Genomic DNA, 14,901 nt, shown 5'->3' on the forward strand with positions numbered 1-14,901 from the left:
CAGTATGCAGTATGTAGTATGTAGTATGCACTATGTGGTATGCAGTATGTAAGTATGCAGTATGCAGTATGTAGTGTGTAGTATGTAGTATGCAGTATGCAGTATGTAGTATGCAGTATGTAGTATGCAGTATGCAGTATGTAGTATGTAGTATGCATTATGTAGTATGTAGTATGCAGTATGTAGTTTGTAGTATGTAGTATGTAGTATGCAGTATGCAGTATGTAGTATGTAGTATGCACTATGTGGTATGCACTATGTGGTATGCAGTATGTAGTATGTAGTATGCAGTATGCAGTATGTAGTATGCAGTATGTAGTATGCAGTATGCAGTATGTAGTATGTGGTATGTAGTATGCAGTATGTAGTATGCAGTATGCAGTATGTAGTATGCAGTATGCATTATGTAGTATGTAGTATGCAGTATGTAGTTTGTAGTATGTAGTATGTAGTATGCGGTTTCGAATATAGCCTGAGTCTCAGGTATGTGAGAGTTTCAGATTCTCACGGTTCTGTTGGAGCCAGAGATGGAAAGACGCATTGGGCTTTGGAGCCTTTGCATCAATCCATAGTGTTGAAAAGGGAGCGGAGCCAAAAGATGAAGCTCTTAATTTACTGGTCAATTTTCTCTCCAACACTCACCTATGGTCAGGAGATTGGGCGAGGGCCAAAAGAACGAGTTTCCCTTCAGAGGGGGGCTGGGCTCAGCCTTAGAGAATACAGCTGCTTCTCCTCCACATCGGCGGGAGTCAGCTGAGGTAGTTCAGGCATCTGGTTAGGGTTTCAGGCTTATCCAAGTGGGAGGAGGCCCCGAGTCAGACACAGAACTTGCTGGAGGGATTATGTATCCCATCTGGCCCGGAACACCTCTGGATCCCCCCAGGAGGAGCCGGAGAGTGTTGTTCAGGAGAGAGATGTTTGGGTTTCCCTGCCGGACCTGTTGCTTCTGCAACTCAAGCTCAGGAAATGGATGGATGGAAGAAAAATATCACAAACAAAACGTGACGCCACGAAGGACTAAATAATGTCATGAGAATCCGGATCTCAAGCTCAACCAACCTCCAAATGTGTATTTGTGTTCTGGTTCACAAGGTTTGAGCTCATGGTGAACCGTCTCCCCGTCCAGGATGTACCCCGCCTCCCCGTCCAGGATGTTCCCCGTCTCCCCGTCCAGGATGTACCCCGCCTCCCCGTCCAGGATGTTCCCCGTCTCCCCGTCCAGGATGTACCCCGTCTCCCCGTCCAGGATGTTCCCCGTCTCCCCGTCCAGGATGTACCCCGCCTCCCCGTCCAGGATGTACCCCGTCTCCCCGTCCAGGATGTTCCCCGTCTCCCCGTCCAGGATGTACCCCGCCTCCCCGTCCAGGATGTACCCCGTCTCCCCGTCCAGGATGTTCCCCGTCTCCCCGTCCAGGATGTTCCCCGTCTCCCCGTCCAGGATGTACCCCGCCTCCCCGTCCAGGATGTACCCCGTCTCCCCGTCCAGGATGTTCCCCGTCTCCCCGTCCAGGATGTACCCCGTCTCCCCGTCCAGGAGTACCCCGCCTCCCCGTCCAGGATGTACCCCGCCTCCCCGTCCAGGATGTTCCCCGTCTCCCCGTCCAGGAGTACCCCGTCTCCCCGTCCAGGATGTACCCCGTCTCCCCGTCCAGGAGTACCCCGTCTCCCCGTCCAGGATGTACCCCGCCTCCCCGTCCAGGATGTTCCCCGTCTCCCCGTCCAGGATGTACCCCGTCTCCCCGTCCAGGATGTTCCCCGTCTCCCCGTCCAGGATGTACCCCGTCTCCCCGTCCAGGAGTACCCCGCCTCCCCGTCCAGGATGTACCCCGCCTCCCCGTCCAGGATGTTCCCCGTCTCCCCGTCCAGGATGTACCCCGTCTCCCCGTCCAGGATGTACCCCGCCTCCCCGTCCAGGATGTTCCCCGTCTCCCCGTCCAGGATGTTCCCCGTCTCCCCGTCCAGGATGTACCCCGTCTCCCCGTCCAGGATGTTCCCCGTCTCCCCGTCCAGGATGTACCCCGTCTCCCCGTCCAGGAGTACCCCGCCTCCCCGTCCAGGATGTGCCCCGCCTCCCCGTCCAGGATGTACCCCGCCTCCCCGTCCAGGATATACCCAGCCTCCTGTCCAGGATGTACCCCACCTCCCCGTCCAGGATGTACCCCGCCTCCCTGTCCAGGAGTACCCCGCCTCCCCGTCCAGGATGTACCCCGCCTCCCTGTCCAGGAGTACCCCGCCTCCTGTCCAGGATGTACCCCGCCTCCCGTCAAGGATGTATCCCACCTCCCCATCCAGGATGTACCCCGCCTCCTGTCCAGGATGTACCCCGTCTCCCCGTCCAGGATGTACCCCACCTCCCCGTCCAGGATGTAACCCCCCTCCTGTCCAGGATGTACCCCGCCTCCCCGTCAAGGATGTACCCCACCTCCCCATCCAAGAGTACCCCGCCTCCCATCAAGGATGTACCCCGCCTCCCATCCAGGATGTACCCCGCCTCCCGCCCCTCCCCCCTCCAGAGTTGGACTGAGCCGGTATAGAAAATGGATGTGTGATGGATTGAGATAGTGTGTATCTGGTTGCTAGATATCTAAAATAAAGTTTATCAGCGAGCTGCCAAACAACGTCCGGGTCGATAAAAGCAGATCTGCTGTCGACAGGAAGCCGGCTCCTCTTCAGCTCTGATAAAGTGCGAACCATAAAGCAGATAAACCAGGCTGGTGCTGAATGAGGAGAACTTAAACTGTTGGAATCTTCCAATCTGCTCCACTTATTAACTCATTTACATAAATATTTTGCTTCCTGGTTGGACTTGGATAAGTTTTCCATCGGTTTGTTTTGGATCGGATCCAGTTCCTCTGTGAGCTACTGTGCATAATGACAGGTTTTTCCAGCCAGATTCAGATCTGAACTAAATGAGCAGTGAAATGAAGAGAGATGGATTAGTTTTGGTTACAAAATATCAAGCATGCATAAATTTAGGCGGGACACAGGGGTAATGAATAAAACATCAGCGATCTGCTGTTGCAGCATGTTCTGACACAAAGCTACGGCGTGCCAGAGTTTCTGCAGATGGGCTGCGAAGGCACAAGGGTGACTTTATTCTGTTGTTTATATAACACAGAACTGAAGGCATTCACACCATCAGAACCTGGTGTGGCACAGTCCGTCTGACCCAAGAAAAATAACCAGGGCTGGGCAACGATTAAAATGTTTAATCTAATTAATCACATGATTTCCCTGATTAATCACGATTAATCGCATTTGTACGCAGAATCCCAAAATGAATCCAAAAGTAGCGTATAGCTTTTAGCATTTAGTTTTATTTTAAATGTGCTGCCATATGAATGAAAGTGCCATAACATTTGTTGTGCAAACACACTTTTAACATCAGCATCTTTCTGTAGTTTTTATGTAGAAGCCTCGCTCCACTGTCTGTTTCCTTGAATGACTTGCTGCTATCAGTTGTGTGTTTTGCCTTTAAGTGATATTTTAGACTGGAACTACTACGCTGAGAAGACAATTCAACTTGGCAGTGTTTACAGATGACTTTGGTTCTGTCGACTCCGCCGTCTGGAAGAACTTTAACATGAAAATGGCCGAGTAAAAGTTCCGTACCCTTCTCCATGTTTGGTGGATCCACCGATTACTTTCTTTTCCTGTTCCACAGCAGACAGCAGCGACTTTTACAAAATAAAAGCCTGTGAGCAACAGACTTTTACAATAATAAAATAATAATAAAACAGGGGTGGTCCATGTACAGAGGCTATAGTCCTCGCTGCAGCTGGCCCCGGTTCGAGTCCCGGATCGGACGGCCCTGTGCTGCATGATGTTCCCCCTCTCTCTGCCCCCTGCTTCCTGTCTCTCTGAACTTTCCTATCCATAAAGGCCAAAAAAAATATTTTTTTTAATTTAAAAAATAAATAAATAAATAAAACCTGCGTTAATGCGTGATAAAATATTGATCGGCGTAAAAGAATTCGCGAGTTAACGCGATAATAACAAGTTAACTCGCCCATCCCTAAAAATAACTTAAACATGGAAGTGAAGTCATGGCAGAGTCAGTCATTTCTTTCAGATCAAAAGGAGAGTTTCTGCGTTTTTTACAGCTTGCAGATGACAAAGTGCCAAGTGATCCAGACCACAAAACAAAGAAGGTCGGTTATCTAATCAGGAGATAATAAAGACCAGAGCAAAGAATGAAGAATTAATTACTCTGTGAGAGTCGGGTGGAGGGAGGTATGCCTTCACCTGACAGAGGAGCCTTTTAAAGGCACAGTCACAGGTTCACCACGGTTCCAGTAAGAATATAAGAACATGGGCCAAACTAAAGGCTTGGATTGTCCAAACTAAATCCCTTTGTTTTTATTCAGCTCGACAAAATTTATCTTCATCCATGATTGTACATCCCGAAGACAATCCCTGAGAGGAAGCATGACCGTTCATTTGCATAAGCAAATAGATCTGAAGGCCATCTGAGAATCATTGTACTTTTAAAAACTGACCCGAAGAGAAACATCCGTAACGAGAGGAGAACAGGGCCGAATGCGGAGCCTTGAGGTACCCCACAACTCAGTTGGAGAATACTAAACTAAATGGACAGAGAAACTATCTCACTGATGAGCCGAGAACCATTTAGGAGCTGCAGGTAAGGTAGGAACTTCTCAGAAACACCGACTAAGGTAGGAACTTCTACCACGTAAGGTAGGAACTTCTCAGAAAGACCAACTAAGGTAGGAACTTCTACCACGTAAGGTAGGAACTTCTCAGAAACACCAACTAAGGTAGGAAATCTCTCAAATCTGACAGAAATGGGAGTTCTGATCTGGGCCTAAAGATGGAGAGAGCAGGAGAATCAAGATGTAAAGGCTTACTATACAGAATGTTTGAAAGCACCTGGAACACAGCCAGTCATTAGAGTGGAATTTATCAGGTCAACAATGCATGGCCTGAGGGTATTAAAACGTCTTTGAGGAGATGGGATGGAATGCAGTCAAAGGGACAATAAGTCTCGCTCTGAGTGCCTTCGGGCCCTGAATGCTCTTGGGTGGTCTTTGGTCACCATATCTCTGGAACACTGTGTAGAAATCTGGGTCAGTGTCGGTGGACTGGATCAGGATGGTAGTTCCCCTTTAAATGGAGGACCAGAGGGTGTGTTCCAACTCCAGATGAGGAACTCTATGGCTGTGTTCGAAACTGCCTACTACATACTGCATACTTCCATACTGCATACTACATACTTGCAAAAGGCATACTCATTCAATTAGACAGTATGCAGAGCGTTTACCCACAATGCATTGCGCTCCTGCCCGAGCCGAAATCAGCTGGCCTGAAGCTGATTTCTCTTAAGCTCTAAACTCTGTAAACTTTAGCAACATTTGAAACATTTTCAGGAGAGAAAGTAGTCGTTTAGATCCCCAACGTGTTGAAAACCTGACAAAATACCGGCTGTTTACAATTTTCTTCCCACGAATTCGGCTCTACTAAAGCTAGCCGCAGTGAGCTAACGCACTTCCGGTTATTTTCACAAAATAAAATACCCGTTGCCTTTTATCATAGGGAAAGCCATTACCATACAATTGGTGCTTTTGTTTTGAAAACAGGAAGTGAACCTGCCCCCGTTGTAGCTAGCTTGAAACTGCCGTTTTGGCAGGAAATGACGATCGGCGACGTCACGTTACGTTGCATCTTGGGTAGTTTGAGTATGAGTAGTAACCTCATGATGCATACCCAACATTTCAGAGAATCTAGTATGCATCCGGGAACTTAACACAAGTTAAAGTTAGTAGGAGTAGTGGGAGAAGTAGGCAGTTTCGAACACAGCCTATGTCAGGATGATGGAGAGAAAAGTATGGGCGACAGTCTAACCTCAGATTCTGGATCATGTGGTTTCCGTCCCCATCTTACTCGTTTTCACCCTTCCAAAGACACATGGGAGATTCCCAAAGCAGTCCTCATGTTTTATGGACTTGGAGAAGGTTCACAACCGTGTCCCTAAAGGTGTCCTGCAGGACATACTGGGAATATGGGGTCGCTGGCTATTTACTATGGACCGGAGTGAGAGTTTGGTTTGCATTGCCAGAAGGAAGTCTGTCGGTGGGTGTTGGAGTCTGCCTAGGCTGCCCTTAGTCTCTCAGTGGGGTCACATGGCTCTGAAAGGATCGGATTATTGGCTAAATCACAATCAGACTGAGTTATTAAGTGCATGTAGACACCTTAATCTGACTAAGAACTGGATCGGATGGGATTCAGACCCCGAGATAACTGGGTTGAAAGTCACTCTAAACCTGCTCGTAGACGCTGAAGCTCGTGGTGAATCAGACTTTGCGTTCTGCGCATGCTCCAGATGTTTTCCCGGGGTCGTGACCCGGAAGTCAAAGGAGACGATATTCCTGTTGTTGTCGCCGTCAGAAAGAAACAAACAACGCGATGGAGAATGCTCCGTTGGGCATCGAGTTTGTGCAACAAGCAGCTCATCACAGACCAAATGTAGAGGGACGTAGCTTCATCTGGCTCTGCGTTCTCCATCTTTCTCCATCTTTCTCCAATGCCTGAGTTTGTTGTTGTTGTTGGTGGTGAAGAGGTCAACAGGAAGTGGCTCTATTAGCAACAGCTGGAATGGGTACAGCGCCACCTATCATACCGGGGTATGACATAGAGATGGGACCAAGTCACACATGTGCAAGTCTCAAGTAATTTTTTCTTGGTCAAGTCAAAGTCAAATCACCTTATTATTGCAATTTTACCTGCAGAATCTGATCTTAATAAAGTGAAAACACAAAGATATAAGTAACTGTCAGTAAACATCATTGGCCAATGTGTCCAACCTGTCCACCCCGTATCATATCAAGCTAACGTTAGCTAACTACCGGCTAGGCTAACAGGATAATATTAGCTAATTTGACGAGCACTTACTGGTCAGAATGGATCTTTAAATGACGAACAAAGTTAGAAGTTGTCGTCTGGCTGTCTGAGATGTTGATGCCGCATGTCTTGCACTGTGCTGTTCGTCTTTTGCCGTCAAAATGGTGATTAGGAAAGCCGAAGACAACGACTCTCGGTCCCACTGACATGTTGATGCATATCTGATGTGAGTTTATTCTCTCCAATAAACACTAAGGTATGCAGAGAGGGCATGGCTGACTGACAGGGTAGGGATCCAATCAGGACGCCATTCTCAGCCTGCGCTCCTACCGGTATTTCAATGTTATTTTTTATTTTTTATTAATTTTATATTCAAACTGAAAACATGAACTGAATAACTCTCAAGTCATTCAAGTCATCGAGTCTCAAGTCTAGTCAAGTGCCGAGTCTTTGACTTCCAAGTCCGAGTCGAGTCTCGAGTCTTTTATTTTTTGTCAAGTTAAGTCACAAGTCATCAAAACAGCAACTCGAGTCCAAGTCACAGCGACTCGAGTCCCCATCTCTGGTATGACACGCTTTGTGCCTCTGATCCGACTCATTCACCGCCATATATCCAAGGAGAATTACCCTCGCTCAGCTCATTCTGATTGTAATTTAGCCAATAATCTGACCCTTTCAGGGCCATGTGACCCCACTGAGTGGTTCTGCTCGGTGGGTGTTGGAGTCTGCCTGAGCTGCCCATAGTCACTGGTTCTGTTTTCTATTAATCTTTTGTGTGAAGAATGGGATGTTTGAGGAGATGAACAAATACACGAAACTCAAGGAAGAAAGCCTGGATGAATCCTTCAGAAAAAGAGTTTAAAACACTTTAATCCATCATGTTGGTTTGATAATAAATTCAAAATGTTAGATGGGGGAATGCCGAATAAAAAAAACTCTGCCAAGAAGGGATAAATGTCTGGGATGCAGTCGTAGTTCTTTATGTCTGGTAATTAATGCTTTGAACTGAATTAATGACACTCAGAAAGAGTTTTTTTGTCTCAACCAAACGTGAACAACAAATTGGTTCAACCGCCGAAGCAGAAAAAGCTTTGACAGCCGAGTTGTGTTATAAGCAAAATGACATGTGAAATGGATCCCTGAGAGTCTCACACAGGGAAACAACTGGTGCAGCGCCGTAAATCTCCAGCTTTAATCGTGTTGGTGATCGCTGCAGCCTGCAGACCCCACACCAGAACAATCAAAACCCAAGATTTACAGCCATCTTCAGCTGCGGATCATTCACGAGCAGATTCCCCAAAAGTATCTGCGATGGGAGGAATGTGTTGACTGCCTGAGTGACAATCCAGAAAGCACATGTTTTCCCACAAGAAGCTCCGAAGAGCAATGACTGCTTGGCCACACTCCCTCTGCAGCTCGCCGTTTCTCCTCGTTCAATCCTGAGATTGTGAAAGCCGTGTTCTCAAACCAAGAGACGACTTTATATTTCTAGGCAGGCAGAAGTGGTTGTTTTTTCCAAAACTTCAACTAAAACAGTCGAAAAAAAAATGCAGAAATACTTGAGCAAAGCAGAGGAAGCTGCCAGGTAAGAAACACTATGTTCGACCTTTAACTCCTTCCATGGGGTTTGTGCCAAAGCTGCACGTCTACCGACTGCCTAACTGGACCGGTCCACTCAGTCAAAAGGGCGCTGAAACGTTAAACCTTCAGAGAAAGGATTGTGTAAAAAAACACAGCGTGAACCTGCAGTCCAATATGTTGAGGAAAACAAGAACTGGGATTAAAGGACTCGTGTGGTGTGAAGGCAGCGATCAGCTCTCAGGGTTTCAGGACTTTTAATACAATACTTTTATTTCTTTTTATTCTTAGTTATTTAACCCTCCTGTTGTCTTGCGGGTCAAAAGTGAGCCACCACCATGTTTATCTGTAGAAAAAATACCTTAAACTATCTTTTTCCAACTTGAAATGTTCTGACTTTTCCTAAAGGGACCCCATCATTAGAATTAGAGTTTCCATGTGGGCTGTACACCACTAGAGTACAAAGATTGTCTTATGGGTTATTTTTGATAATATTTATTATTATTATTTATTATTTATTTTATTTATTTTTAATGATTTTATTGCCTTCTTGTGATTTTATGTAGCTGTGAAGCACTTTGAATTGCCTTGTGTACGAATTGTGCTCTATAAATAAAATTGCCTTGCCTTTTACCACTTGAGTACATATATGTACCTTTTGGACCCTCAAAAAAGTACATATAGGTACCTCTAGGTCCAATAATTAACCCTAGGGGGTACATTAGTATAGATTGTACCTCAGGGGACAAAAAAAGGACTCGTTCTGTAGCCCTATTTCTGAGAGTGTAGATGTAGTGATGTAATCCCAGCGGCACTGATGGGTTTCCTCTCTGTTCTCGTATGATTTAGGTTAAATTAACAGATAAAAACACACCGTGCTGTATCTCTTCCCTAAAATCACCATCAGCTGTCCTGAAGTAAAGTCCAGTTCTGGCTCTGGTGTTAGTGGCCTCCTAGTGGCCAGTTGACATACTGCAGTTTTTTTGGTATTTCCACTTTTTTTTTTATTCCTGGAGTTTGCTGCTCAGTTACACACAAATATCAGCATTAAGAGGTTATTATGCTACACAGGGCCCACATATCAAAAGAGAAACTTTCCCACATGTATCCAGATTTTAGTCCATGCTGTGATAAATGTAAAGCAGAAGAAGCCTCACTTATTCACATGTATTGGTCATGTCCAAGTTTGGGAAAGTTCGTGGTCGTTTGCTTCTCTCCGCTACTCAATCCATAATTCATACAAAAAGTTTCTGAATGTGTGGGGGACCTTTCCTCCAACACTTTCATAATAAGGTCTCATTTTCACAATCCTATCTGCTCTCACATGCCATGGAAATCTTATTCACCTCGACAACTGATGACAGATAAATTCTTTATTCTCAATTTATCCCTGCTCACCCCATTACTTCCAGCTAAGATGTGTTAATCAGCTCCAGTGTGCTAGTGTCCTGATTTAATTAAATGTATATATGCATGTATATGTATATATATTTATTCCCTACCTTTGTGTATTTATGTGTACAAGAATGTATGAATGTGACTATGTATGTATATATGATTTCATTATATGAGGAATAAGGGCTTGAATAAGGGTCCTCCAAAAATAAGTAAAAAAACAAAAAATAAAAGACGTTTTTGCTTGAAATAAGCAAATAAATCTGCCAATGGAACTAGTGAAAATTGGCTTGTTCAAGATTTCTTGAAATAAAATGTTATATTTAGGACTTTTGAGATAAAAGTAATCTTGAAATTAGCTTAAAAACCTCTTCAAATTATATGTGACTCAAAACAATTTGTTTTCAAGACTTTTTCACTTAACAAGATATTCCAGATGTATTGTCTTCAAACAAGTCCCTATATCTGGCTGAAATAGTACTTGTTAGGCAGTTGTGTCTTATATTAAGTGTAATGAGATATTTGGACTAGAAATGAGACAAATATACTTGGTAAGACTTTGATTTTTTTCCAGTTTAAGAAGTAAAACTGCAACAAATTTAGGAAGCAGCGCTCCCTGAAGGACGCACTCGAAGAGCAAATATCTTAAATGTGAAGCCAGAGACCAGCCAACCGTGCACTGAGCGTGCACTCTCATGTTAAAGAGAGTAAATAACAGCAGCTAATGCCGCATGGACATGCACTGGAAAAAATGCCCCTCCAAAAATAAGTAAAAAAACAACAAATAAAAGACGTTTCTGCTTGAAATAAGCAAAAAAATCTGCCAATGGAACTAGTGAAAACCGGCTTGTCAAGATTTCTTGAAATAAATGTGATATTTAGGACTTTTGAGTTAAAAGTGATCTTGAAATTAGCTTAAAAACCTCTTCAAATGAAAAAAAAAAGCTTGTTTCCATTGAAATATGACTAAGAATTTTTCCAGTGTTTGAGTTCATATTGTGCATCCACTGTTAATATTGTATACAAATGAACAGATGTACAGTATTATATTTAAAACAAAAAACAATAAAAAATAGATGAGAAAGAAAAAAGAGGTTGTTATGGTGTGAAACGAACGAGCAAAGAGAGAAACAATGAAGAGCAGGACGGCCCAACTAGGTCAAAATGATCATTAAAACTTTCAGCCGAGCCGGTTTTACACCTTTTATGAGCATCTCCTGTAAACTCCCAAAGAGTGGTGATAAAAAAATAAGCTACCGTGACTCAGGTGTTCATCTGGACTTTCCGTATGATGCACTGAATATTAACTGCGAGCACGACGGCGCTCAGAGCTGTCAGATCGGCCGTCAGCGGCGCGGTTTCCTGAGCTGTCAAACTCACAAGACAAAAGGTGAATAAAATACTTTGCAGCTGTACAAGCTGAGGAACCGTTCGGATCTGGCAGAAATGAAATCATAACACTTCTCTTTCACGTCAGTAAGCAGCCAATAACTGAACCAAAGTGTTTTGAAGGCCTTTTGGCGCAGGGAGGAAGAAAACCTGTTGTGAAATTTGTCATTGATGAATTACTCCTCCTGCGGGGTTCAAGTTTGTATTCCTTCAAAATGAAAACCTTCACAGAAAATGAGATAAAGATGGATTCTCTCCGAAGATTGAACACAAACTACCTCCAGATGGAGTTAATTAGTGATTTGTTTTGGCTGTGAGAAATGATGTCAGAGTGATTCCAAACACATTAAAGAGCCCTTTTAATGCCAGTTTCAGGTCTTATGGGACACTAGAAAAGGTTTAGCTGCTCCAACAAAGAGCAGCAGTTTTCTTCTTCCCTCCTGTAACGCTTTGCCCCCCCGACCCAAAGTGCATTTACTTATTATATATGTGTATATGTGTATATGTGTGTATAAATATAGATGTTATTCAACTGAGTTAGTTCAGCAGCTCTGTAGGAGAGATTCACTCCTTTTGGTGTGGAAGTCTGTAAAGGTCATAGGTCAGGCCAACAGCAAACAGCTGCTTTTCACTGGTCGGATCAGTTGTTGTCCACCTTTTAGTTCCAGGAAACATCAACAGATCTCTTGTTTTACAGCTGTGTGACTTCCTGGTTTATCCCCACAGATTCTTCAGCTTTTTGCTGATGACTTCCTGGTTTATCCCCACAGATTCTTCAGCTTTTTGCTGATGACTTCCTGGTTTATCCCCGCAGATTCTTCAGCTTTTTGCTGATGACTTCCTGGTTTATCCCCACAGATTCTTCAGCTTTTTGCTGATGACTTCCTGGTTTATCCCCACAGATTCTTCAGCTTTTTGCTGATGACTTCCTGGTTTATCCCCACAGATTCTTCAGCTTTTTGCTGATGACTTCCTGGTTTATCCCCACAGATTCTTCAGCTTTTTGCTGATGACTTCCTGGTTTATCCCCACAGATTCTTCAGCTTTTTGCTGATGACTTCCTGGTTTATCCCCGCAGATTCTTCAGCTTTTTGCTGATGACTTCCTGGTTTATCCCCACAGATTCTTCAGCTTTTTGCTGATGACTTCCTGGTTTATCCCCGCAGATTCTTCAGCTTTGTGCTGATGACTTCCTGGTTTATCCCCAGAGATTCTTCAGCTTTGTGCTGATGACTTCCTGGTTTATCCCCGCAGATTCTTCAGCTTTTTGCTGATGACTTCCTGGTTTATCCCCGCAGATTCTTCAGCTTTGTGCTGATGACTTCCTGGTTTATCCCCACAGATTCTTCAGCTTTGTGCTGATGACTTCCTGGTTTATCCCCGCAGATTCTTCAGCTTTGTGCTGATGACTTCCTGGTTTATCCCCACAGATTCTTCAGCTTTGTGCTGATGACTTCCTGGTTTATCCCCACAGATTCTTCAGCTTTGTGCTGATGACTTCCTGGTTTATCCCCGCAGATTCTTCAGCTTTGTGCTGATGACTTCCTGGTTTATCCCCGCAGATTCTTCAGCTTTTTGCTGATGACTTCCTGGTTTATCCCCATAGATTCTTCAGCTTTTTGCTGATGACTTCCTGGTTTATCCCCGCAGATTCTTCAGCTTTGTGCTGATGACTTCCTGGTTTATCCCCACAGATTCTTCAGCTTTGTGCTGATGACTTCCTGGTTTATCCCCACAGATTCTTCAGCTTTTTGCTGATGACTTCCTGGTTTATCCCTATAGATTCTTCAGCTTTTTGCTGATGACTTTCTGGTTTATCCCCACAGATTCTTCAGCTTTTTGCTGATGACTTCCTGGTTTATCCCCGCAGATTCTTCAGCTTTTTGCTGATGACTTCCTGGTTTATCCCCACAGATTCTTCAGCTTTGTGCTGATGACTTCCTGGTTTATCCCCGCAGATTCTTCAGCTTTTTGCTGATGACTTCCTGGTTTATCCCCACAGATTCTTCAGCTTTGTGCTGATGACTTCCTGGTTTATCCCCGCAGATTCTTCAGCTTTGTGCTGATGACTTCCTGGTTTATCCCCAGAGATTCTTCAGCTTTGTGCTGATGACTTCCTGGTTTATCCCCGCAGATTCTTCAGCTTTTTGCTGATGACTTCCTGGTTTATCCCCGCAGATTCTTCAGCTTTGTGCTGATGACTTCCTGGTTTATCCCCACAGATTCTTCAGCTTTGTGCTGATGACTTCCTGGTTTATCCCCGCAGATTCTTCAGCTTTGTGCTGATGACTTCCTGGTTTATCCCCACAGATTCTTCAGCTTTGTGCTGATGACTTCCTGGTTTATCCCCACAGATTCTTCAGCTTTGTGCTGATGACTTCCTGGTTTATCCCCGCAGATTCTTCAGCTTTGTGCTGATGACTTCCTGGTTTATCCCCGCAGATTCTTCAGCTTTTTGCTGATGACTTCCTGGTTTATCCCCATAGATTCTTCAGCTTTTTGCTGATGACTTCCTGGTTTATCCCCGCAGATTCTTCAGCTTTGTGCTGATGACTTCCTGGTTTATCCCCACAGATTCTTCAGCTTTGTGCTGATGACTTCCTGGTTTATCCCCACAGATTCTTCAGCTTTTTGCTGATGACTTCCTGGTTTATCCCTATAGATTCTTCAGCTTTTTGCTGATGACTTTCTGGTTTATCCCCACAGATTCTTCAGCTTTTTGCTGATGACTTCCTGGTTTATCCCCGCAGATTCTTCAGCTTTTTGCTGATGACTTCCTGGTTTATCCCCACAGATTCTTCAGCTTTGTGCTGATGACTTCCTGGTTTATCCCCGCAGATTCTTCAGCTTTGTACTGATGACTTCCTGGTTTATCCCCACAGATTCTTCAGCTTTGTGCTGATGACTTCCTGGTTTATCCCCGCAGATTCTTCAGCTTTGTGTTGATGACTTCCTGGTTTATCCCCACAGATTCTTCAGCTTTTTGCTGATGACTTCCTGGTTTATCCCCACAGATTCTTCAGCTCTGTGCTGATGACTTCCTGGTTTATCCCCGCAGATTCTTCAGCTTTGTGCTGATGACTTCCTGGTTTATCCCCACAGATTCTTCAGCTTTTTGCTGATGACTTCCTGGTTTATCCCCAGAGATTCTTCAGCTTTGTGCTGATGACTTCCTGGTTTATCTCCGCAGATTCTTCAGCTTTGTGCTGATGACTTCCTGGTTTATCCCCGCAGATTCTTCAGTTCTGTGCTGATGACTTCCTGGTTTATCCCCGCAGATTCTTCAGCTTTTTGCTGATGACTTCCTGGTTTATCTCCACAGATTCTTCAGCTTTGTGCTGATGACTTCCCGTTTTATCCCCACAGATTCGTCACCTCTCCTGCAGACCTGTGTCCTATGAACACACCACCATTCACAGCTTTATAGAGTCTCACAGCTCTCTGTATTCAAGCAGCTATCCAACCCTTGTGTCTAACCTTCACCTGTTCCCAGTATTCCTACCTCTCTTTGGACTTTGGTCTATCTAAAGTGTCCCACATGCAGCCTTATATATTGTAGCCTTATATAACATATTGTAGCCTGGTGCTCTCCTCTTTGACTTAGTTATGAGGAAATATGCCAAAGTGAGCTATGGCTCTGACTCGTATGCCTCTTATTATTCCCACATTGCTGCTTTTATG

General features: G+C 44.6%; 1 protein-coding gene across 4 annotated transcripts in view; it reads right to left on the reverse strand.

Moving 5' to 3' along the window:
• The window catches only part of adgrg6 (adhesion G protein-coupled receptor G6), a 151,536-nt gene that overhangs the window by 21,159 nt on the left and 115,476 nt on the right, over positions 1 to 14,901 (reverse strand). The window lies entirely within an intron of this gene.

This window comes from Odontesthes bonariensis, chromosome 24 (genome assembly GCF_027942865.1).
Source record: "Odontesthes bonariensis isolate fOdoBon6 chromosome 24, fOdoBon6.hap1, whole genome shotgun sequence".
Taxonomy (NCBI): Eukaryota; Metazoa; Chordata; class Actinopteri; order Atheriniformes; family Atherinopsidae; genus Odontesthes; species Odontesthes bonariensis.